The sequence below is a fragment of the Pristiophorus japonicus genome, chromosome 1, assembly GCF_044704955.1.
Source record: "Pristiophorus japonicus isolate sPriJap1 chromosome 1, sPriJap1.hap1, whole genome shotgun sequence".
NCBI classification, from domain to species: Eukaryota; Metazoa; Chordata; class Chondrichthyes; family Pristiophoridae; genus Pristiophorus; species Pristiophorus japonicus.
Window position 1 is genome coordinate 527700202 of NC_091977.1, and position 24007 is coordinate 527724208.

The 24007-nt window shown below is 45.4% G+C and overlaps 1 long non-coding RNA gene across 1 annotated transcript in view; it reads right to left on the bottom strand.

Annotated features, from left to right (window-relative positions):
- The window catches only part of LOC139260616 (uncharacterized), a 41690-nt gene extending 32708 nt beyond the window's left edge, over nucleotides 1-8982 (bottom strand). Inside the window, exon 1 of the long non-coding RNA XR_011592822.1 lies at nucleotides 8858-8982. This is a non-coding gene — a long non-coding RNA (uncharacterized lncRNA). The remainder of the gene's footprint in view (nucleotides 1-8857) is intronic.
- Nucleotides 8983-24007: the final 15025 nt, after the last annotated feature.

A 24007-nucleotide genomic window follows, 5' to 3' on the forward strand; every position in this document is an offset into this window, starting at 1 on the left:
CTGAGTGCAATTTGGCTGTTGTGTTTCATATATTACAATCATAACTACACTGCAAAAAGCACTTCATTGACTGTAAAGAGCTTTGAGATGCCCTGAGGATGTGAAAGGCGCTATAGAAATGCAAGTCTTTCTTTCTCTTTTGTCAATCGTATAAAGTAAAAAACCTTCGCATCTCTTTTATCCCTTGAGAAATGTATTGTCCCGAGATGCTTGGTTGACTTTCATAATGTGTGGTTCATAGAAACATAGGAAAGTACGGAACCAGAAAAGGCTCTGCAGTCCATCTGGTCAGTGCCAAACACTCCTAGACCTCACTCAGCCAAGTATCTATCAAATTCTGCATGACACTCTCTGCCGACAGTGCACCCTTGATCATTCTGCACCACACGTACATCATCCTTTGGATACTGGAGGTAAGCTTATTGAAGCCAGCAACATGGCATGACAGAGAAACATAGAAACATAGAAAGTAGGTGCAGGCATGGGCCATTCGACCCCTCGAGTCGACACCACCATTCAATAAGATCATGGCTGATCATGCAACTTCCTGCTTTCTCTCCATACCCCTTGATCCCTTTAGCCGTAAGGGCCACATCGAACTCCCTTTTGAATATATCTAACGAACTAACCTCAACAACTTTCTGTGGCAGAGAATTCCACAGGTTAACAATTCTCTGAGTGAAGAAGTTTCTCCTCATCTCGGTCCTAAATGGCTTACCCCTTATCCTTAGACTGTGACCCTTGGTTCTGGACTTCCGCAACATCTGGAACATTTTTCCTGCATCTAATCTGTCCAATCCCGTCAGAATTTTATATGTTTCTATGAGATCCCCTCTCATTCTTCTAAATTCCAGTGAATATAAGCCTAGTTGATCCAGTCTTTCTTCATATGTCCGTCCTGCCATCCTGGGAATCACTCTGGTGAACCTTCGCTGCACTCCCTCAATAACAAGAATATCCTTCCTCAGATTAGGAGACCAAAACAATATTCAAGATGTGGCCTCACCAAAGCCCTGTACAACTGCAGTAAGATCTCCCTGCTCCTATACTCAAATCCTCTCGCTATGAAGGTTAACATGCCATTTGCCTTCTTCACCGCCTGCTGTACCTGCATGCCAACTTTCAATGACTGATGTACCATGACACCCAGGTCTCATTGCACCTCTCCTTTTCCTAATCTGTCAACATTCAGATAATATTCCACCTCCCTGTTTTTGCCACCAAAGTGGATAACCTCACTTTTATCCACATTATACTACATCTGCCATGTATTTGCCCACTCACCTAACCTGTCCAAGTCACCCTGCAGCCTCTTAGCATCCTCCTCACAACTCACACTGCCACCCAGCTTAGTGTCATCTGCAAACTTGGAGATATTACATTCAATTCCTTCGTCTAAATCATTAATGTATATTGTCAATAGCTGGGGGTCCAACACTGAACCTTGCGGTACCCTACTCGTCACTGCCTGCCATTCTGAAAAGGACCCGTTTATTCCTATCCTTTGATTCCTGTCTGCCAACCAGTTTTCTATCCACGTCAATACATTACCCTGAATACCATGTGCTTTAATTTTGCACACTAATCTCTTGTATGGGACCTTGTCAAAAGCCTTTTGAAAGTCCAAATACACCACATCCACTGGTTCTCCCTTGTCCCTGACAGCAGTAAAGAATGCAAGTGAGGATGTACAATGAGTGGGATAGACCTTAAATCTTTGGGTGGGTAATGGGGCCATTGTATCGAGCACTTATTCAGCCTCTACTGGTATACTGTGTACAATTCCGGTCTTCTTACGGCAGCTGGAACATCTTGGTTATTGGAGAGGTTATAAGAGTTAGCATCAGAAGTAGGCCATACGGCCCCTCAAGCCTGCTCCGCCATTCAATGAGATCATGGGTGATCTTCAACCTCAATTCCACTTTGCTTCCCCGATCTCCATATCCCTTAATTCGCCTGGACCGCAAAACTCTAACGATCTCAGTCTTGAATATAATCAATGACTCAGCATCCACAGCTCTCTGGAGTAGAGAATTCCAAAGATTCACAACCTTCTGAGTGAAGAAATTCCTCCTCATAAGAACATAAGAACATAATAAAATTGGAGCAGGATTAGGCCATTTGGCCCCTCGAGCCTGCTCCGCCATTCAATAAGATCATGGCTGATCTGATCATGGACTCAGCTCCACTTCCCTGCCCGCTCCCCATAACCCTTTACTCCCTTATTGCTCAAAAATCTGTCTATCTGCACCTTAAATATATTCAATGACCCAGCCTCCACAGCTCTCTGGGCAGAGAATTCCACATAATTACAACCCACTGAGAGAAGAAATTGCATCTCATCTCAGTTTTAAATGGGCGACCCCTTATTCCGAAACTATGACCCCTAGTCTTAGTTTCCCCTGTGAGTGGAAATATCCTCTCTGCATCTACCTTGTCGAGCAACCTATTCTCTTATATGTTTCAATAATATCACCTCTCATTCTTCTAAACTCCAGTGAGTATAGACCCAACCTAAAACTTTCTTCATAAGTCAACCCCTTCATCTCAGGAATTAACCTAGTGAACCTTCTCTGAAATGCCTCCAATGCAAGTATACCCTTTCTAAAATAAGGAGACAAAAACTGTAGGCAGTACTCCAGGTGTGGCCTCACCAATACCCTGTACAGTTGTAGCAGGTCGTCTCTGCTTTTATACTCTATCCCCCTTGCAATAAAGGCCAAAATTCCATTTGCCTACTTGATTAATTGCTGGACCTGCATACTAACTTTTTGTGTTTCATGCTCCAGGATGATATGTTGCCTCCCTGGTGCAAAGGTCCAGGATGTCTCGGAGTGGTTGCAGGACATTTTGGAGGGGGAGGGGGAACAGTCAGTTGTCGTGGTGCATATAGGTACCAACGATACAGGTAAAAAACGGGATGGGGTCTTACAAGGTGAATTTAGGGAGCTAGGAGTTAATTTAAAAAAGTAGGATCTCAAAGTTAGTAATCTCAGGGTTGCTACCAGTGCCACATGCTAGTCAGAGTAGGAATCGCAGGAAAGCTCAGATGAATACGTGGCTTGAAGAGTGGTGCAGAACAGAGGGATTCAAATTCCTTGGACATTGGAACTGGTTCTGGGGGAGGTGGGATCAGTACAAACCAGACAGTCTGCACCTGGGCAGGACCAGAACCAATATCCAAGGCGGAGTCTTTGCTAGTGCTGTTGAGGAGGGGTTAAACTAATATGGTAGGGGGATGGGAACCTATGCAGGGAGACAGAGGGAAGTAGAATGGGGGCAGAAGCAAAAGATAGAAAGAAGAATAGTAAAAGTGGAGGGCAGAGAAACCCAAGGCAAAAATCAAAAAGGGCCACATTACAGCAAAATTCTAAAGGGGCAAAGGTTTGTTGAAAAGGCAAGCCTGAAGGCTCTGTGCCTCAATGCGAGGAGTATTTGTAATAAGGTGGACGAATTAACTGCATAAGCAGCAATTAATGATTATGTTATAATTGGCATCACGGAGACATGGCTCCAGGGTGACCAGGGCTGGGGACTCAACATCCAGGGGTATTCAACATTCAGGAAGGATAGACAGAAAGGAAAAGGAGGTGGGATAGCATTGCTGGTTACAGAGGAAATTAATGCAATAGTAAGGAAGGACATTAGCTTGGATGCTCTGCCCAAATATGGGGGCCTTTGGTGGCTGTTGGTGTATTGGGCCTCTCTGTCCCTTCTAGGGGACAGTCCAGCAGCTTATGGCTCGCTGACCACTAAACTGGCGGTTGCGAAGCGCCCTAACACCCCTATCTGGTTCTAAGCTTAGAATTTTGGTGGATTATGAGCTTCGACAAGGGAAAACAAAACACTCAGAGACAAGTGGTCCTTGGAACAAAAAAAAAAGGGTAAGTCCAATTTATTAACTACGGTAAGTTTCCAACGAGGTCAAACTTCATCAAAACACATATCTGACACACACTTATAAACTATGAAAATCTATGGGAAGAAACGGACACAACGAAAACCTTACACGATTTTATCTTTACAAGACAGTTCTAACACCACCCCCACCCCCCCTTTTTACCTGACTGACCTAGGCTGACAGTTGGGAAAAGAAACCCCAGGATAATACTTACGATCCCTTTTTGACAGTTATTTTTTTAGCCTTAGGATGGTTGGTTTACGGGGTAGCTGGAGTGAATGTTGCTCTCCCAGTTACTTCGGTCTCCGGTTCTTCAGCTGGTTGGCCTCGGAGCGTTGTTCGGTGTGCGGCTCGGCTTCTTGAGACGATGTTGGGCCTCTCGGTAGTTGGGTTGTATATTCTGCACACAAGTCGAGTCCAGGGCCCGTTCGATGGTAGGTTTCCCAGCCGGTAACAGCCCATCTCTGTTCTCTCTCGGTTTCTGTCTGTCTGTGACTGCTACTGCTCCTCGACTCCTTCTCCTATGGCTCCAGCTGCTTCTTTTTCTCTCCATGGTTCCGTACGTACTATATTTGTATCCAATTTAGTTCTGGCCTTTTCACGCCCAAACTCAGTTGGTGGTCCATTGTGTAAGTTTGGGCGGGGAGATAGCTTTGAATATTTAAACAGAAGATGTCACAGGTACCGGTAGGTGTGAGGACAGGGGTATATTGTTTCAGTGCACATTGGTGCCTCAAAGTCTGCTGGTCCATTGTAACAGTCCTGGGAGTCAATCAGTTTGGGCCTCCCCTTTGATGGGCCATCACTGCAGTGATCTTAGGACTATTGCCCACTGTCCATATTAATTACGTAGATGATGGTCCATATTCATAATTTGATTAGGGGTGAGTCATATTTTTGAACTGGGCCAGGTAGTCCCCATTGGATGAGGATTTCCCCGCTTCAGGCCCAACTTGATCCCTGATTGGCCTGCCAGAATGCACTTTTCCCCCATTGGCCAGTGCCTCTGTCTCGCTTGTGAGCCAGATTCCACAATGTCTGTATCCGCTCACACGTTTCCCAGCCTGCCTGGTCTGAGGATTTTACTTGGCCAAAAATGATCATTTAAAATGTATAGGACGATCCCATCTTAGTTTTCTTGTCCTTTGGGTGTTTCAATAAAATACGGCTGTGGATTTTCGAAACTTATGTGGTGAACCTTCATTGCACCGACTGTAGGGCATGTATGTCCTTCCTTAGATAAGGAGACTAAAACTGTGCACAGTACTCCAGTAGTACCCCAACTTGTACAATTGTAGTAACACTTCTTTACTCTTGTACTCCAACCCCCTTACAATAAAGGTCAACATGCCATTTGCCTTCCTAATTGCTTGCTTTACCTGCATGCTAACTTTCTGCGTTTCCTGTATGAGGAAAGCTAAATCTCTGTGAATACCAACAGTTAATAGTTTTTCACTATTTAAAATATATTCTGTTTTTCTATTTTTTTTTTGTTCTGTGATGTCGACGTCGCTGGCAAGGCCAGCATTTATTGCCCATCCATAATCGTCCTTGAGAAGGTGGTGGTGAGGCACCTTCTTGAACCGCTGCAGTCCGTGTGGTGAAGGAGCGCACAGAGTGCTGTTAAAGAGGGAGTCGAAGGATTTTGACCCAGCGACGATGAAGGAATGGGAATATATTTCCAAGTCAGGATGTTTTGTAACATGAAGGGGAACTTGCGGGTGATGGTGTTCCCATGCGCCTGCTGCCCTTGTCCTTCTACGTGATAGAGGGCACGGGCTTGGGAGGTGCTGTCAAAGAAGTCTTGGTGAGTTGCTGCAGTGCTGCAGTGTAGATAGTGCACACTACAGCCATGGTGTGTCAGTGATGGACGGAGTGAATGTTGAAGGTGGTGGATGGGGTGCCAATCAAGCCGGCGGCTTTGTCCTGGAGGGTGTCGAGCTTCTTGAGTGTCATTGGAGCTGCACTCATCTAGGCAAGTGGTGTGTATTCCATCACACTCCTGACTTGTGCCTTGTAGATGGTAGAAGGTTCGCGGAGTCAGAGGAAATGTATTAGCATGGATCGAGAATTGTCTGGCTAACAGAAAGCAGAGAGCCGGGATAAATGGGTCCTTTTTGGGTTGGAAATCGGTGGTTAGTGGTGTGCCACAGGGATCGGTGCTGGGACCACAACTGTTTACAATATACATAGGTGACCTGGAAGAGGGGACAGAGTGTAGTGTAACAAAATTTGCAGATGACACAAAGATTAGTGGGAAAGCGGGTTGTGTAGAGGACACAGAGGCTGCAAAGAGATTTAGATAGGTTAAGTGAATGGGCTAAGGTTTGGCAGATGGAATACAATGTTGGAAAATGTGAGGTCATCCACCTTGGAAAGAAAAACAGTAAAAGGGAATATTATTTGAATGGGAAGAAATTACAACATGCTGCGGTGCAGAGGGACCTGGGGGTCCTTGTGCATGAATCCCAAAAAGTTAGTTTGTAGGTGCAGCAGATAATCAGGAAGGCAAATGGAATGTTGGCCTTCATTGCAAGAGGGATGGAGCACAAAAGCAGGGAGGTCCTGCTGCAACTGCACAGGGTATTGGTGAGGCTGCACCTGGAGTATTGCGTGCAGTTTTGGTCACCTTACTTAAGGAAGGATATATTAGCCTTGGAGAGGGTACAGAGACGATTCACTAGGCTCATTCCGGAGATGAGGGGGTTACCTTATGATGATAGATTGAGCAGACTGGGTCTTTACTCATTGGAGTTCAGAAGGATGAGCGGTGATCTTATAGAAACATTTAAAATAATGAAAGGGATAGACAAGATAGAGGCAGAGAGGTTGTTTCCTCTGATCGGGGAGACTAGAACTAGGGGGCACAGCCTCAAAATATGGGGGAGCCAATTTAAAACCGAGTTGAGAAGGAATTTCTTCTCCCAGAGGGTTGTGAATCTGTGGAATTCTCTGCCCAAGGAAGCAGTTGAGGCTAGCTCATTGACTGTATTCAAATCACAGATAGATAGATTTTTAACCAATAAGGGAATTAAGGGTTACGGGGAGCGGGCGGGTAAGTGGAGCTGAGTCCACGGCCAGATCAGCCATGATCTTTTTGAATGGCGGAGCAGGCTCGAGGGGCTAGATGGCCTACTCCTGTTCCTAATTCTTATGTTATGTTCTTATGTTATGTTCTTATGAAAGGCTTTGGGAAGTCAGGAAGTGAGACAATCGCCACAGAATAGAAACATAGAAACATAGAAATCTACAGCGCAGAAGGAGGCCATTTCGGCCTAACATGTCCGCGCCGGCCGACAAAGAGCCACATGGCCTCGGTCAGCAGCCCTGAAGGTTACATATAAACCGATGAACAATGAACAATGGGGGAAAGTTAAAGAGCAGCCAGCCCAACCAGTCCGCCCCACACAACTGCGACACCCATTGCACAGAAACTTTCTACACCCCACCCCAACCAGAGCCATGTGATCTCCTGAGAGGCTGAAAAACAGATAAAAACCCAGGCCAATTGGGGAAAAAAAATCTGGGAAAAGCAAGGGACCCAGTACTGAGCCCTGCAGAACCCCACTGGAAGCATCCTTCCAGTCACAAAAACATCCAATAGCCATTACCCATTGCTTCCTACCTCGAATTCAATTTTGGCTCCAACTTGCCACTTTGCCCTGTGTCCCATGGGCTTTAACCTTCGTGACCAGTCTACCACGTGAGACCTTATCAAAAGCTTTGCTAAAGTCCCTATATACTACATCGTATGCACTACCCTCTTCGGCCCTCCTGGTTATCTCCTCAAAAAATTCAATCAGGTTAATCAAAGACAATCTTCCCTTAACAAATCCGTGCTGACTGTCCCTAATTAATCCTTGCCTTTCCCAGCTTCTGACCTGCTCTTTTGGCCAGAGTATTTATGTCACTAGCTCCCTTAAGTTTCTGATCAATGGTGACCCGCCCCAGGATGTTAAGATGGGAGATTCAGTGACGGTAATGGCATTGAATATCAAGGGGAGGTGGTTTTACATTCGTTGATTAGACATGGTCATTCTTACCGCCAAAGTGAATAACCTCACATTCGCTCACATTATTCTCTAAAAGATCCTCGACTAAACTAATGCTGGGGACTAGCTGACTTTGAAGGAGGGAATAGAGCAGATTGGACTGTTTACACTGGAGAAGAGAGGGATTTGATTAAACAACAACATTTTGAAGAAACATAGAAACATAGAAAATAGGTGCAGGAGTAGGCCATTCAGCCCTTCGAGCCTGCACCACCATTCGATGTCATGGCTGATCATTCCCTCAGTACCCCTTTCCTGCTTTCTCTCCATACTGCTTGATCCCTTTAGCCATAAGGGCCATATCTAACTCCCTCTTGAATATATCCAATGAACTGGCATCAACAACTCTCTGCGGCAGGGAATTCCACAGGTTAACAACTCTCTGAGTGAAGAAGTTTCTCCTCATCTCAGTCCTAAATGGCCTACCCCTAATCCTAAGACTGTGTCCCCTGGTTCTGGACTTCCCCAACATCGGGAACAATCTACCCGCATCTAACCTGTCCCGTCCAGTCAGAATCTTGTATGTTTCTATGAGATCCTCTCTCATCCTTCTAAACTCCAATGTATAAAGGCCCAGTTGATCCAGTCTCTCCTCATACGTCAGTCAGAATCTAAGGGCTTTAAATAAACTGAACCCTAACTGTTATATAACAACAAGGTCTGTAACTACAAGATCCAAGGTTTCAGAGAAGGCTGGCGAGCAGGTGGACCAAATTAAATTGCCTATTGAATGTCTGCAAGAGACAAGAATCACATAGGCTGGAAATTCGGTTGGAGGGTTGTTAGGTGCTTATGTTGGGCGGGCGCTAAACTTAGCGGCAGAAAATGGTTAGCGACGGCAGCCACAAAATTCAGTGCTTGGACCTTGACAGTAGAGTGGAGCGCTAAGGGAAGAGATCCACACCTCTCTTAGAGCACTAGGCCGGTTGAGCAACTGAATATCCCATTGTTAAAGAGTTGGGTTTGTATCGCCCTCAGAGATGCCCACCTGCAAAAAAAAAGAATCAGAATAAACCCACAAAAAACATTTCCTATACATTACAAATAAAGTTATATCGCAAAAAAAATATCAATCACACTTACCTCAGGCAGTCATTCCTTCCCTTGGCGCCCCGAGACAGATCTGCTTGCCAGCTTTCTCTGGCGGTGTCACTAGGGGGCACTACATTTTGTATCTGTGCCAATACCGGGGGTGTTGCACACCGCCGCTACGCTCCTGGGCGATACTCCTCAGCGTAGCCGATACCGGCACACTGAATTTGCCAAGCGGAGCAAATGCCGGCACTCGTGGCTGCAAACCCCTTTAGCGCCCCTGTAACGACCGCGAGGGGCGCTATCCAACCAAATTTTTCCCCCATAGAACTGGAGAAAAGTGCAGCACAGAAGGCGGCTATTCGGCCCATCGAGTCCGCGCCGGCTCTTTCGAAGAGCAATCCAGTTAGTCCCACTCCCCCCGCTCTTTCCCCATCTCCCTGCAATATTTTCTCCCTCAAGCACTTATCCAATTCCCTTTTGAAGGCTACTATTTATTGATGGTCTATTCATCACCCGACTAAGTAGTACATTCCAAATCCTAACCGCTCGTTGCATATAAAATAGTCTTTCCTCATGTCGTCTCTGGTTTTTTTGCCAATCACCTTAAATTTGCGCCCTCTGGTTATCGGCCCTTCAGCCATTGGGAACAGTTCATCTTTATTTACTTGATCTAAATCCTTCATGATTTTGAACACCTCTCTCAAATCTCCTCTTAGCCTTCTCTGCTCTCGGGAGAACAACCCCAGCTTCTCCAGTCTGTCCACATAACTGTATTCCCTTATCTCTGGAACTTTCTTAGTAAATGTCTTCTGAACCTTCTCCAAAGCCTTCATGTCCTTCTTAAAGTGTATTGCCCACATTTGGACACAATACTCCAGCTGGTAACGAACTAGTGTTTTATATCGGTTCAGCATAATCTCCTGGCTTTTGTACCTGCTGCCTCTATTTATAAAGTCCAGTGTTGGCAAATTCAACATGAACTGGATAATATTTGGGAGAGCAATCAGACCATAGAGAAATAATGTAAATTGTGTCTTATTTTTAAACACTGCCTCTGGCCAGATGGATGGCAATTGTCTTATCTTGTACTGTATGCTCCTATGATATCCACTTTGGCAGAAATAATAGAAAAGCAAATTATAATTTAAATGGAGAAAACTTGCAAAGTGCTGCAGTACAGAGTGACCTGGGGGTCCTTGTGCATGAAACACAAAAAGTTAGTATGCAGGTACAGCAAGTGATCAGGAAGGCAAATGGAATGTTGGTTGGCCTTTATTGCAAGAGGGATAGAGTATAAAAGCAGAGAAGTCCTGCTACAACTGTACAGGGTATTGGTGAGGCCACACCTGGAGTACTGCGTACAGTTTTGGTCTCCGTATTTAAGCAAGGATATACTTGCATTGTTCAGAGAAGGTTCACTAGGTTGATTCCGGAGATGAGGGGGTTGACTTATGAAGATAGCTTGAGTAGGTTGGGCCTGTACTCATTGGAGTTCAGAAGAATGAGAGGTGATCTTATTGAAACTTATAAGATAATGAGGAGGCTCGACAAGGTGGATGCAGAGAGGATATTTCCACTCATAGTTGGAACTAAAACTAGGGGACATAGTCTTACAATAAGGGGCCACCCATTTAAAACTGAGATGAGGAGAAATTTCTTCTCTCAGAGGGTTGTAAATCTATGGAATTCTCTGTCCCAGGGAGCTGTGGAGGGTGGGACATTGAATACATTTAAGGCGGGGATAGACAGATTTTTGAGCGATAAGGGAGTAAAGGGTTATGCGGAGCGGGCAGGGAAGTGGAGCTGAGTCCATGATCAGGTCAGCCATGATCTCATTGAATAGCGGAGCAGGCTCCAGGGGCCAAATGGCCTACTCCTGCTCCTATTTCTTATGTTCTTATGTTCTTAAAATCATAGAAACATACAGCACAGAAGGAGGCTATTTAACCTGTAGTGCCTGTGCTGGCCCTTTGAAAGAGCTGTCCAATTTAATCCCACACCCCTGCTCTTTCCCCATAGCCTTGCAAATTAATCCTCTTCGAGTAGATGACCAATTGCCTTTTAAAAGTTCCTCTGGAATTCTCCTCCACCACCCCTTCAGTTAATGTGAAAAATATTCTCCTTCTTTTCCCTCCAGTTCTTTTGCCAATTATTTAAATCTATGACCTCCGGTTACTGACTCACTTGCCAGTGGAAACAATTGCTTCCGACTTGCTCCATCAACACCCCTCATTATTTTGAACACCTCTATTAGATCTCCCCTTAACCTTCTCCGCTCTAAGAAGAACAATCCCAGCTTCTCCAATCTCTACACATAACTGAAGTTCCTCATCCCTGGTATCATCCTGGTAAACCTCCTCTGTAACCTCGCCAAGGCCTCTCCGATGTTCTGAAGAACATTGTTGAGTGAGTTCTATGTTGTTGCAGCTCACGACTGTTACATTTAGGTGCTGTACGTAGAAATTCTTCACCGGCCACCAGCTCAATGCCTACAAATGCCCCGACAGGAAGTCCATCCTCTCAGTATCTCAGGTCCTCTTTCTTGTGCCTCTTTACTGAGGAAGACAAACGAAGAATAAACAACCAGTCAGTTTATCAGTCTGATAATAAATGCCACAGGATGCGTTAGTACATCCATAAATGTTAATACCACAATCAATCACAAAAGCAAACTATTGGACAAGATTTCTCAGTTACAACCTTTCTGCCACAAGATAGATGATAGATCAGATGCACCATTCCGTTTCTTAATAATTTATTGACTGGTGAGTTATGATTGCATCCGATTGAAAATTATTAAATTCTTCATACCCCAGGCAAAAGCCAGGGTGGCTGAAATGAAACCGATTCCACAAACACATTAGAAGTTTCAATTATTCTAAACAGAATATGAGATGCAGCACCTGATGTATGCTTGATTAGTATTTTCAATAAGGTGATCTATGGCACTCGTATGGAATGCAGAAAATGTATCTGCAAAACTGGCTGTCTATATTTTTCATACAGGTCCTGATCCAAATTCCCTCCCTCAATGTGTTTTGAAGACGTACTGGCGCATTTTAATGCAGGGGTCTATGCGCAAATGAGTGTATGCGAAGCAAAAGGGAATGAGCACGGAATTGCTTTGTGAAACACCATTTATATGCAAGTGAAGTTCAATCTAACAATACAGCTTTAAATGCAGCAGTGATGAATCAAGATTCTCCTTTATTGGTGCTCATATTGAACATAAATACTTTGGTTATAACATAGCCCATCTCTGATTTGAGAGCTTTTTGAGATAATTGAGGTCCTCATTTATTTTTCGGACATCGCGTCATTTGTACTTACTCAGGCTTGTCACGGAGGTCGCACTGCATTATTTGTTGTTTTCTGTTAAGATGGCAAACTCGCTTCTCACCATTTACCAATAGCTTATTTTACCCGAGGTACCACCTCCACACAAAGTGCTTTCTGTCTAAAAATACAGTTGCTGAAAGTTCTGTTAATGTGCGAGGGTATACCTATCCGGAAGGGATGAACAGGCTGGGTCTCTTTTCTCTTGAAAAAAGGCTGAGGGGTGACCGAATAGAAATCTTTAAAATTATGAAAGGTTTTGATTGAGTGGATGCAGAGAGAATGTTTTCACTAGTGCAAAAGAACATATCTAGAGGCCGTTAATATAAGATAGTCACCAATAGGGAATTCAGAAGAAACTTCCGAACACAAAGAGTGGTGAGAATGTGAAACTCACTACCACAGGGAATGGTTGAAGCGAATAGTATAGATGCATTTAAGGGAAGCCTGGACAAGCATATGAGGCAGAAGTTGTAATGTCACTGTTGTAATGTAGGAAATAGGACGAATTGGAGTAAAATTCCATAGCAACATAGAAACATAGAAAATAGGTGCAGGAGTAGGCCATTCGGCCCTTCGAGCCTGCACCACCATTCAATAAGATCATGGCTGATCATTCACCTCAATACCCCTTTCCTGCTTTCTCTCCATACCCTTTGATCCCTTTAGCCGTAAGGGCCATATCTAACTCCTTCTTGAATATATCTAACGAACTGGCCTCAACAACTTTATGCGGTAGAGAATTCCACAGGTTAACCATTCTCTGAGTGAAGAGGTTTCTCCTCATCTTGGTCCTAAATGGCTTAGCCCTTATTCTTAGACTGTGACCCCTGGTTCTGGAACTCCCCAGCAATGGGAACATTCTTCCTGCCTCTAAACTGTCCAATCCCATCAGAATTCTATATGTTTCTATGAGATCCCCTCTCATTCTTCCAAACTCCAGTGGATACAAGCCCAGTTGATCCAGTCTCTCCTCATATGTCAGTCCTGCCATCCCGGGAGTCAATCTGGTGAACCTTCGCTGTACTCCCTCAATAGCAAGAATATCCTTCCTCAGATTAGGAGACCAAAACTGAACACAATATTCCAGTTGTGGCCTCACCAAGGCTCTGTACAACTGCAGTAAGACCTCCCTGCTCCTATACTCAAATCCTCTAGCTATGAAGGCCAACATATCATTTGCCTTCTTCACCGCCTGCTGTACCTGCATGCCAAACTTTAATAACTGATGTACCATGACACCCAGGTCTTGTTGCACCTCCCCTTTTCCTAATCTGTCACCATTCAGATAATATTCTGTCTTCCTGTTTTTGCCACCAAAGTGGATAACCTCACATTTATCCACATTATACTGCATCTGCCATGCATTTGCCCACTCACCTAACCTGTCCAAGTCACCCTGCAGCCTCTTAGCATCCTCCTCACAGCTCACACTTAGTCTCATCTGCAAACTTGGAGATATTACATTCAATTCCTTCGTCCAAATCATTAATGTATATTGTAAATAGCTGGGGTCCCAGCATTGAACCTTGCGGTACCCCACTAGTCACTGCCTGCCATTCTGAAAAGGACCTGTTTATTCCTCATCTTTGCTTCCTGTCTGCCAACCAGTTCTCTATCCACGTCAGTACATTACCCCCAATACTATATGTTTTAATTTTGCTTTAATCTCTTGTGTGGGAACTTGTCAAAAACCTTTTGAAAGTCCAAATACACCACATCCACTGGTACAGAAAGAGAAATAAAATGAAGAAAAAATTATTGGATTAAGAAAAAAGGGACAGAAGGGAAAAGTAAGAATTAATAAAAAATTTTAAATGTAAAATTTTAATACTCTATGAAGAATTTACTAACTGCATGAATGAGACGCCACAGTTTAAATTGTTCACTTTCTGGGCCGCAGAGGTTGATTGGCATTATAGGAACAATTATCACTTTTTAAAATTTATTTCTGGGATGTGGGCACCGCTGGCAAGGCCAGCATTTATTGCCCATCCCTAATTGCCCCTTGAGAAGGTGGTGGTGAGCCACCTTCTTGAACTGCTGCAGTCCATGTGGTGAAAGTACTCCCACAGTGCTGTTAGGGAGGGAGTTCCAGGATTTTGACCCAGTGACGATGAAGGTACAGCGATATATTTCCAAGTCAGGATGGTGTGTGACTGGGAGGGGAACTTGCAGGTGATGGTATTCCCATGCGCCTGCTGCCCTTGTCCTTCTAGGTGGTAGAGGTCGTGGGTTTTGGGAGGTGCAGCCGAAGAAGCCGTGGTGACTTGCTGCAGTGCATCTTGTAGATGGTACACACTGCAGCCACGGTGCATCGGTGGTGGAGGGAGTGAATGTTTAAGGTGGTGAATGTGGTACTAACACTATCAAGTAGGAACTGAAACTTTCTGCGGTGAGCTTAATGTGAAAACCCAGCAAGTTCTTGAAAATAACCGGGACGGCGAAGGCCAACGACTCTTTGTGCAAGGCAAGCAGTGGAGCGACGTAAATCGACCAGCAGGTTATGGCGATTCACAACCCATGACTCAAGACTTGGATTTCTATAGCGCCTTTCATGACCACCAGATGTCTCAAAGTGCTTTACAGCCAATGAAGTACTTTTGAAGTCCTATTGTAATGTAGGAAACACAGCAGCCAATTTGCACACAGCAAGCTCCCACAAATAGGAATGTGATAATGACCAGATAATCTGTTTTTTTTGTTACGTTGATTGAGGAATAAATATTGGCCCCAGGACACCGGGGAGAACTCCCCTGGTCTTCTTCCCATGGGATCTTTTACGTCCACTTGAGAGAGCAGACGAAGCCTCGGTTTAGCGTCTCATCTGACAGACGGCACCTCTGGCAGTGCAGCACTGCCTCAGTAATGCACTCGAGTGTCAGCCTAGATTTTTTGTGCTCAAGTCCCTGGTGTAGGACCTGAACCCACGACCTTCTGACTCAGAGGCGAGAGTGCTACAGCTGCCATACCTTGTCTGCACGTGAACTTTCTGGCCGATTTGCGCACTAATAACGGAAGTGTGTTGTGAACCCGCCATAATTTTTCCAGCAGGATTTGGGCCGATATAACAGTACGAAATGGTAAAGGAACAGGATCAAAATTGAAATTCAGTGAACTTACATGGTCCTGAAAGCTGAAGCCATCGTTATTGGGAAAACACTGTGACAGTGCTCCATTTCAGTAGTCAATGGGTTAAGCTACTATTTAAAAAAAACAAAGAAAAATGTCCAGGATGTGAAAGGTTGTCTTGAAGTGTTCATTGTTGTTATGTTTTACACTCTCTCCTTGCTTTCCTTTTGAGTTAAATTCCTCTACTGAAACAACATTACCAGATTTCGAAAGTGTCCTTGCTTTGTAAGTGAGAAGCAAACATCTTTATAATTACTCTTTGCCCCTGCTAGAAGCTAATGAAGAGAGGACAAATTCAGCTCCTGGTCCTGACCTGTCATTAAATGCAAGCTGCCCTTTTATGAAACCTGTCTAAGACCTACCCTGGGATTAACAGTACACTTGCAGCATTATACGTGACTTGAGTTGTGGTGAAAATTGGCTGGAGCCTGCTTTATTCTCTCAAAATACTTTTTCAGTTGCAGGATTTATAAATCCTTGTATCACATGGCAGTGAATGATAAAGGAAGTCAGGCCGGTCTTTTAATCTGGAGCTGGCGGGGTGGGGGTTGTGGGGGGGTGATGGGGTGGGGGGAGAGGTGGTGCTGGAAAGTGGTCAGGAAATCCGGAGGAGTGGCAGGACCCTGATTAGCATTTCAAGTCTTTGTTTCAGCCAGGCAGGTGGAGAGGCTGAGGGACTGCGGACGGCTAGGCCTGAGGCACTAGGCCGCAGAGAGGAGGGAGAGACGGATCAGGTGATCAGGGGGCCGGAGGAGGATCGGTGGAGGTGGGGAGAATCGAGGCCGGAGGAGCATCTGGGGGACGGGGTGCGAGAATCGGGGCCAGAGGATTGGTGCCTGAGAGCATCTGGGTGGGGGTGGGCGGAGATATCTGGGGAAGGGGAGGATCAAGGCCGGAGGAGCACCGTGGCTGAAGGGGGTAGGACGGGAAAGCTATCGGAGGCCTTGTGAGGGGGGATGGGAGACCTGGGGGAGGAGGCCATGGGTGATCAGAGGCCTCGTGGGTGGGATCAGAGGCCTGGGGGAGGAGGCTGTATGTGATCAGAGGCCTCGTGGGGGGATCAGAGGCCTGAGGGGTAGGTCGGAAGTGATCAGAGGACTTGTGGGGTATTAGAGGCCTGAGGGGTAGGTCGGGAGCGATCAGAGGCCTCGTGGGGGGATCAGAGGCCTGAGGGGTAGGTCGGGAGTGATCAGAGGACTCGTGGGGTATTAGAGGGCTGAGGGGTAGGTCGGGGGTGATCAGAGGCCTCGTAGGAGGGAAGGGAGGCCTGGGGGAAGAAATCAGAGGCCTGGGAGAGAAAGTCGATGGGGGAAGGAAAGATCGGAGGCCTCGAGGGGAGGGGAATCCAATCGTGGGGGCTGGGTGAGGCATGGAGGTTGGATCCAGGAGATCAGTGTATAGCCACTTAGAAACATAGAAGTTTACAGCATGGAAGGAGGCCATTTTGGCCCATCGTGTCCGCACCGGCCGACAAAGAGCTACACGGCCCTCGGTCACCAGCCCTGCAGGTTACTTATAGACCTATGAACAATGAACAATGGCAAACAGGTAAAGAGCACCCAGCCCAACCAGTCCGCCCCCCACAACTGTGATACCCCATATATCGCAACATTTTACACTCCTGGATCCACTAGCCCTCACCTTTAGCTGCCGGGTTCCCTGAGGCCCAGGAAACCCGAGCCACCAGAGTTAAATTTGAAATGGTGGATCACCGTGAGGCAGCCTCACTATAACATTTTAATGGGTGACCTGACTCCTGGCAGCTGATTGGATGCCCGCACCCCACCCTGCCTCCTTTAATTCCAGAAGCGGGCTTCAGTTGTTTAACACTTTAACCTCTCACCCGTCTCCCAACCCACCCGTTTTTTGGGATTAAAACTCCCCCCTCATTATCAGTTTGCCAATTCTCTCCTTCAAATACTGACCTTTCATCCAGTATGTAAAATATATGTCAACCGGCAGGTAGTTAGATCTTCAAACTTTTGATCTTGTTGAAGGGAAACCTGAGATGGTAAGCATCAATAGTTTGCTCATAAGCAATTTACCAAGTGTTCTCGTAAGTATGGTTATATCACTGTGCGAGGTGATGTGCAATTTAATGCTGCATTAAAGATTATAGACCTCCGATGCCTGTCTCCATATCTTCTTCACGCAACAGAACTATTTTCCTGAAAGTAGCAGCACTGTGGTCCTTTTGCAATGTGTTATTTTCCTGTGCAATTAGCTCCTCTGATTCAACCATATGCACTAGCCGCTTAGTTGCTTTTCTAAACACCTTCTCACATTAGAGGAGATGATGGTATAGTTTGTGCTCAAGATGTTGCTCATCGCGCATGGTACTGTTGGTGGCATGTGGTCGGACTGTGCTGATGGATCAATTACAATTGTTGTACTTTCGGATACGTCTTTCGGACGAGACATTAAACCGTGGCCGCGTCTGCTCGCTCAGGTGGACGTAAACGATCCCATGGCACTATTTCGAAGAAGAGCAGGAGAATTATCCCCGGTGTTCTGGGGTCAATATTTATCCCTCAATCATCATCACTAAAAAACTGATTATCTGGTCATCATCACATTGTGGGAGCTTGCCGTGTGCAAAATTGGCTGCCGCGTTTCCCACATTACAACAGTGATTACACTCCAAAAGTACTTCATTGGCTGTAAACGCTTTGAGACATCCGGTGGTCATGAAAGGCGTCATATAAATGCTTTTTAAAGTGGTTCAGATACATCTTAGCGAGTAAATTAAGGGCCCCTGAATAGTATAATGGCGCAGCTTGGTTGTATAACTATAGAATATTTATCCCACACATGGCTTCGCAGATTATACACCATGTTAACCGGCAGGTAGTTAGATCTTCAAACTTTTGGTCTTGTTTAAGGGAAACCTGAGATGCTAATAGTTTGCTCAGAAGCAATTTGCCAAGTGTTTTAAATCATGTTCCCGTAAGTATGGTCATATCACTGTGCAAGGTGGTGTGCAATTTAATGCTGCGTTAAAGATTATAGACCATTTAGCCGCTCAAGGCCGTTCCGCCATTCAGTTAGATAATGGCCTATCTGTGCCTCAACTCGGTTTCAATTCCCTCATTCAATATCCCTTGATACCCTTAGCTAACAAAAATCTATCGATTTGAAAATCTCAGTTGACCCAATATATACAGATTCTAGATGTTTTGTGTGAAAAGGTGTTTCTTGATTACTCTCCTAAATGGCCTAGCTCTAATTGTAAGTTTGTGCATGCGTGTCCTGAATTCCCCCATGAAAGGAAATTGTTTTTCTGTATCTACCGAATCTATCGAATCTCTTTATCATTTTAAACACCTCAATTAGATCACCCCTCAACCTTCCAAACTCAAGGGATGACAAGACAGGTTTCTGCAACCTATCCTCATAATTTAACTCTATAAGCCCTGGAATCGTATTGGTGAATCTGCGTTGTGTCGCTTCCAAAGCCAATATATATTTCCTGAAGCAAGGTGCCCAAAACGGAGTGCAGTGCTCCAGTTGGGGTTTGACCAAGGCTCAGTACAACTGAAGCATCATTTCCTTAATTCCAACCACGTTGAATTAAAGACCAACAATCAATTAGCCTTTTGATAACTTTTTGTTTACATTGACATCTAAATCTTTCTGCTCATCCACACCTTCTAGTTTCTCACCATATTTTGATGTGTCTTCCTCAGCTGCCACTTCGATGGCCTGGCACTTCCTCACATTGAACACAATTTGATATAATTTTGCCCGCAGTTAATCTACCGATTCCCTGTGAGGACAGACGGACCAACATTAGTGTCCTCGACCAGACCAACATCCGAAGCATCGAAGCACTGACCACACTCGACCAGCTCCTTTGGGCGGGCCATATTGTCCACATGCCTGACACGAGACTTCCAAAGCAAGTGCTCTACTCTGAACTCCTACATGGCAAGTGAGCCCCAGGAGGGCAGAGGAAAAGTTTCAAGGACACCCTCAAAGCCTCCTTGATAAAATGCAACATACCCTCCGACATTTGGGAGTCCCTAGCCAAAGAATGCCCTAAGTGGAGGAAGTGCATCCGGGAGGGCGCTGAACACCTCGAATCTCATCACCGAGAGCGTTGAGAAACCAAGCGCAGGCAGCGGAAGGAGCGTACGGCAAACCATCCCCACCCACCCTTTCCTTCAACGAATATCTGTCCCACCTGTGACAGAGACTGTAATTCCTGTATTGGACTGTTCAGTCACCTAAGAACTTACTTTTAGAATGGAAGCAAGTCTTCCTCGATTTTGAGGGACTGCCTATGATGATGAATCGACCAATGTTCCCTCCTAGTCCAACCTATCCAATTTACTGAGCCACCTAACTTAGGGCTGGATTTTCCAGGGGGGCAGGGGGGTCAGCGGGCGTGATCGGTGGCGGGTCGGATGGGAAAGTGTTTTTTTCCCCCAGTGGATCCGGACCCCGCTGTGAACAAGCCGCCTCCCGCCTTTCCCCGATGTCGAGTCTGCCAGTGCTGAGCAGACCCAGCACACAGCAGCGGGTTCACAGCGGGCGACTCAATTCAGGTAATTAGTGGCTTGTTTAGAATCACTTAAGAATGATTTTCAGCTCTCCTTCTGCATTTGAAACCTCGCATCGCGTCTGTTGAGCTGAGACAGGAGGTCAGTGGTCATTGAATCAGCTGTTAAGCAGACAGTTTCAAATGTACAGGAAAAGCTCCCACCTTCAGAGATATCTTCGCTCAGCTATGAACTCTTCCTCACTGCATTTCCACAACAGATTTACCAAGCTATAAGTCTTTACACAAGTCTCCATCCAGTCTGACCTCATTACCTCTCTCACCATTGACAGATCACTTCCGTCAGTTCTACTTCACTTGCCACCTCTTCCATCAGCAGGAGTGCCCTCTATATTCTCTCACCTTGGTCCTCAGAATCCCACCCTGATCAGCCCCAACACCAACATCACCAGGCAGTCCAGCAGCACCAACAAATACACCAACCATCTTCGCAATCACCTGATGCTGCACAGGGCACAGGGTATCAGCACCCGACCACACTGTTGCCCGAGAGGCCAGGGATGGCCTCACCATAGCCACATTTACTTCACTTGACGCTATACACCCTGGTTGCCACGTGATGCGCCAGGTTGTCACCAGCCCACACCAGCACCATAAAGCAGCCCTACAATGCCCAAGCTATTCCTTTCACATGCATCACCATTACGGGGGGTCACCATTATGTCTCACCATTCACTGCAACTCACTAAACCACTTGCAAAGGAGCACAGAAATCTGTCCAAGAATGCAAAGTGTTGAAAATAAAGGTTTCTTTGTAACAGAAACCTTACATGAACATTGAATAAAACACCCAAGTGCCTATCCTTGTGTGCTGTTAGTTGTATGGCTGGACTAGGATTAGGGTGATTGTGAGGGGTGGCTAGTGAGTTGGGGATGTGATAATGTAGATAGAGAGGGACGGCTAGAGGTGCAAGGTAAGTTGGTGTGAGTAAGGATGTGCAGGTGTAGGGTAAAGAAGGCAGAGTTATGGGGATGTGATGAGAGGCACAGCCGGATGAGGTTGAGTGTGGCTTTGTATTAACATTTCATGATCTACTGAGATCATTGAAAGGTTTGCATAACTAAAGACCATCAATATAAGATAGTCACCATGAAATCCATTCGGGAAACCAGAAGAAACCTCTTTACACAAAGAATGGTGAGAATGTGGAACTCACTACCAGAGTGAGTGGTAGAACCAAATAGTATAGATGTATTTAAGGAGTGGCTAGACAAGCATATGAGGGAGAAGGGAATAGAGGGTTATGTTGATAGATTTAGATGAGGAAGGAAAGGGAGAGGCTTGAGTGGAGCATTAATGGCAACATGGACTGGTTGGGCCGAATGGCCTGTTTCTGTGCCGTATATCCTATGTGATCCTATGAAGACTTGGTCATTACTGTCAATTAATGGTTTGTAATGGGAACTATTCTACTATGTTTGACAGGAAAGCAGCCAGCGATAGATACTTCAGCTGACACTGTCTGTGTAGTTTTTGGATTTTGGCATAAATTGATACACATCTCCCTAGCTCTGTAACCTCCTCTAGCCCAATAACCCTCTGACATCTCTGCCCTCTGGTGCACCCCTCGATTTTAATGATTCCACCATTGGCGGCCACAGCTTCCACTGTTCCATTGTCGAGGCCCCAAGCTCTGGAATTCCCTGTCCGACTCTCTGTACGGAGTGTGTACAGACCCGGGAAGGCATCGCAAAAGCCGGATTTCAGCGCACGATGCGCATGCGCTGAAAATCAGCTTTTCTGATCTGTCAAGCTCCGGCTTGACAGATCCTCCGTATATTGGGAGCGAGGACCTTTACAAGGGCAAGAGTGCGGGATTTACCCATAGCCTGCCCGGCAAATGTCCTCAAAACTGTTGCACCTGATAAAAGCAGGCTCCTAGCCTACTGTTACAGGCGTAAGAGTTAAAAAACACACAAAAATATAATTACATTAAATTTAAAAAACACATATTATTTTTAAAAACCCTGCCCAATATGTTACATTTATTTTTAACTATAATTAAAAAAACTTTTTAAAAACTCAGAACATTTTTTTTCTCTGATATTTATTAACTTTAATTTCAATTGTGCTTTTTATGTTTTATTATGGTGTTTAGTGTGTTTTTTTTTCTCATTAATAGCAATGAGAACTGATAGATACGGAGCTCCCATTGCTATTAATGAGGAAGCTGTGGAATACTGTACCTGATTGGCTGAGCATTCACACGTGACTGCACCGTCTGCGTGGGAACCTGGAGGATGGGAGCGCGCTCAGCAGCGCGGGAAGGGAAGGCCTCCCCACCAGAATCCCACACGCCTCCCGGACTGGGTACTTTCGTAGAAATGTTTCAGGTCGGAGGAAATTGCCCGTGGGAAGCCTCCGACCGCAATTTCAGCTCCAATATCTCCTTATGTGGCTCAGTGTCAAATTCTGTCTGATAACGCTCTTGTGAAGTAACTTGGGATATTTTACTACGTTAAAGGCATGATACAAATACAAGTTGTTATTATTGTTGTATTGTTATAATACAATGTGCACCGAACTATGAAACTGCTGCAGTTTCCAGAGCATGGCTTTCTCAAGTAAGTGAGCCATAATTACTCATTCTAAGTTCCATTCGCAAAGGCAGAGGTGATAATCAGCTAATTGGTGTACCGTTGCTCACGTCAATGAAAACAAGCGACAAAAAACACAGCATTTAATATAAAACCTCTGGGCAGCAGGGACTAAAGGTGGGAAACAAGATAAATGGTTACTGACGATTCAATAGTAACGCTCAAAAGGGAATTGGATTTATATTTGTAAAGGACTATTGGGAAAAAGCAGGGGAGAGGGACTAATTGGATAGCTTTTTCAAAGAGCCGGAACAAGCACAACAACAACAACTTTTGTTAATATAACATCCCAATGCGCTTCACAGGAGCAATTATCAAACAGAATCTGAGAGCAAGCCCCATAAGGACATAGAAACATAGAAAATAGGTGCAGGAGTAGGCCATTCAGCCCTTCGAGCCTGCACCACCATTCAATATGATCATGGCTGATCATGCAACTTCAGTACCCCATTCCTGCTTTCTCTCCATACCCCCTGATCCCTTTAGCTGGAAGGGTCACATCAAACTCCTTTTGAATATATCTAATGAACTGGCCTCAACAACTTTCTGTGGTAGAGAATTCCACAGGTTCACAATTCTCTGAGTGAAGAAGTTTCCCCTCATCTCGGTCCGAAATGGCTTACCCCTTATCCTTAGACTGTGACCCCTGGTTCTGGACTTCCCCAACATCGGGAACATTCTTCCTGCATCTAACCTGTCCAGTCCCGTCAGAATTTTATATGTTTCTATGAGATCCCCTCTCATTCTTCTAAATTCTAGTGAATATAAGCCTAGTTGATCCGTCTTTTTTCACATGTCAGGTAAGCGGTAGGTTTTAAGGAGCGTCTGAAAGGAGAAAAGAGAGGTAGAGAGGTGGAGAGGTTTAGGTGGGGAATTCCAAAGTTTAGGGCTCAGGCAGGTGAAGGCATGGCCACCGATGGTGGAGCGAGTAAAATCGGGGATTTATAAGAGGCCAGAATTGGAGGGGCTCCAATATCTCAGGGGGTTGTGGGGCTGGAGGAGGTTACAGAGATAGAGGTGGCGAGGCCATGTAGGGATTTGAAAACAAGGGTAAGAATTTTAAAATCGAGGCGCTGCTGGACCATTACGTCAGCGAGCACAGGGGGGTAATGGGTGAGCAGGATGTGGTGTGAGTTAGGACACAGGCAGCAAAGTTTTGGATGACTTCAAGTTTATGGAGGGCTGAACGTGGGAGGCCAGCCAGGAGTACATTGGAATAGTCAAGTCTAAAGGTAACAAAGCCATGAATAAGGTTTTCAGCGCAGATGAGCTGAGCCAGGGGCAGTGTTGGGTGCTGACATGGCGAGCAGAATGGCCTCCTTCTGCGCTGTATGATTCTATGAATTCTGTGAAATGATACTTGCATTGGAGGCAATTCGGAGAAGGCTCACA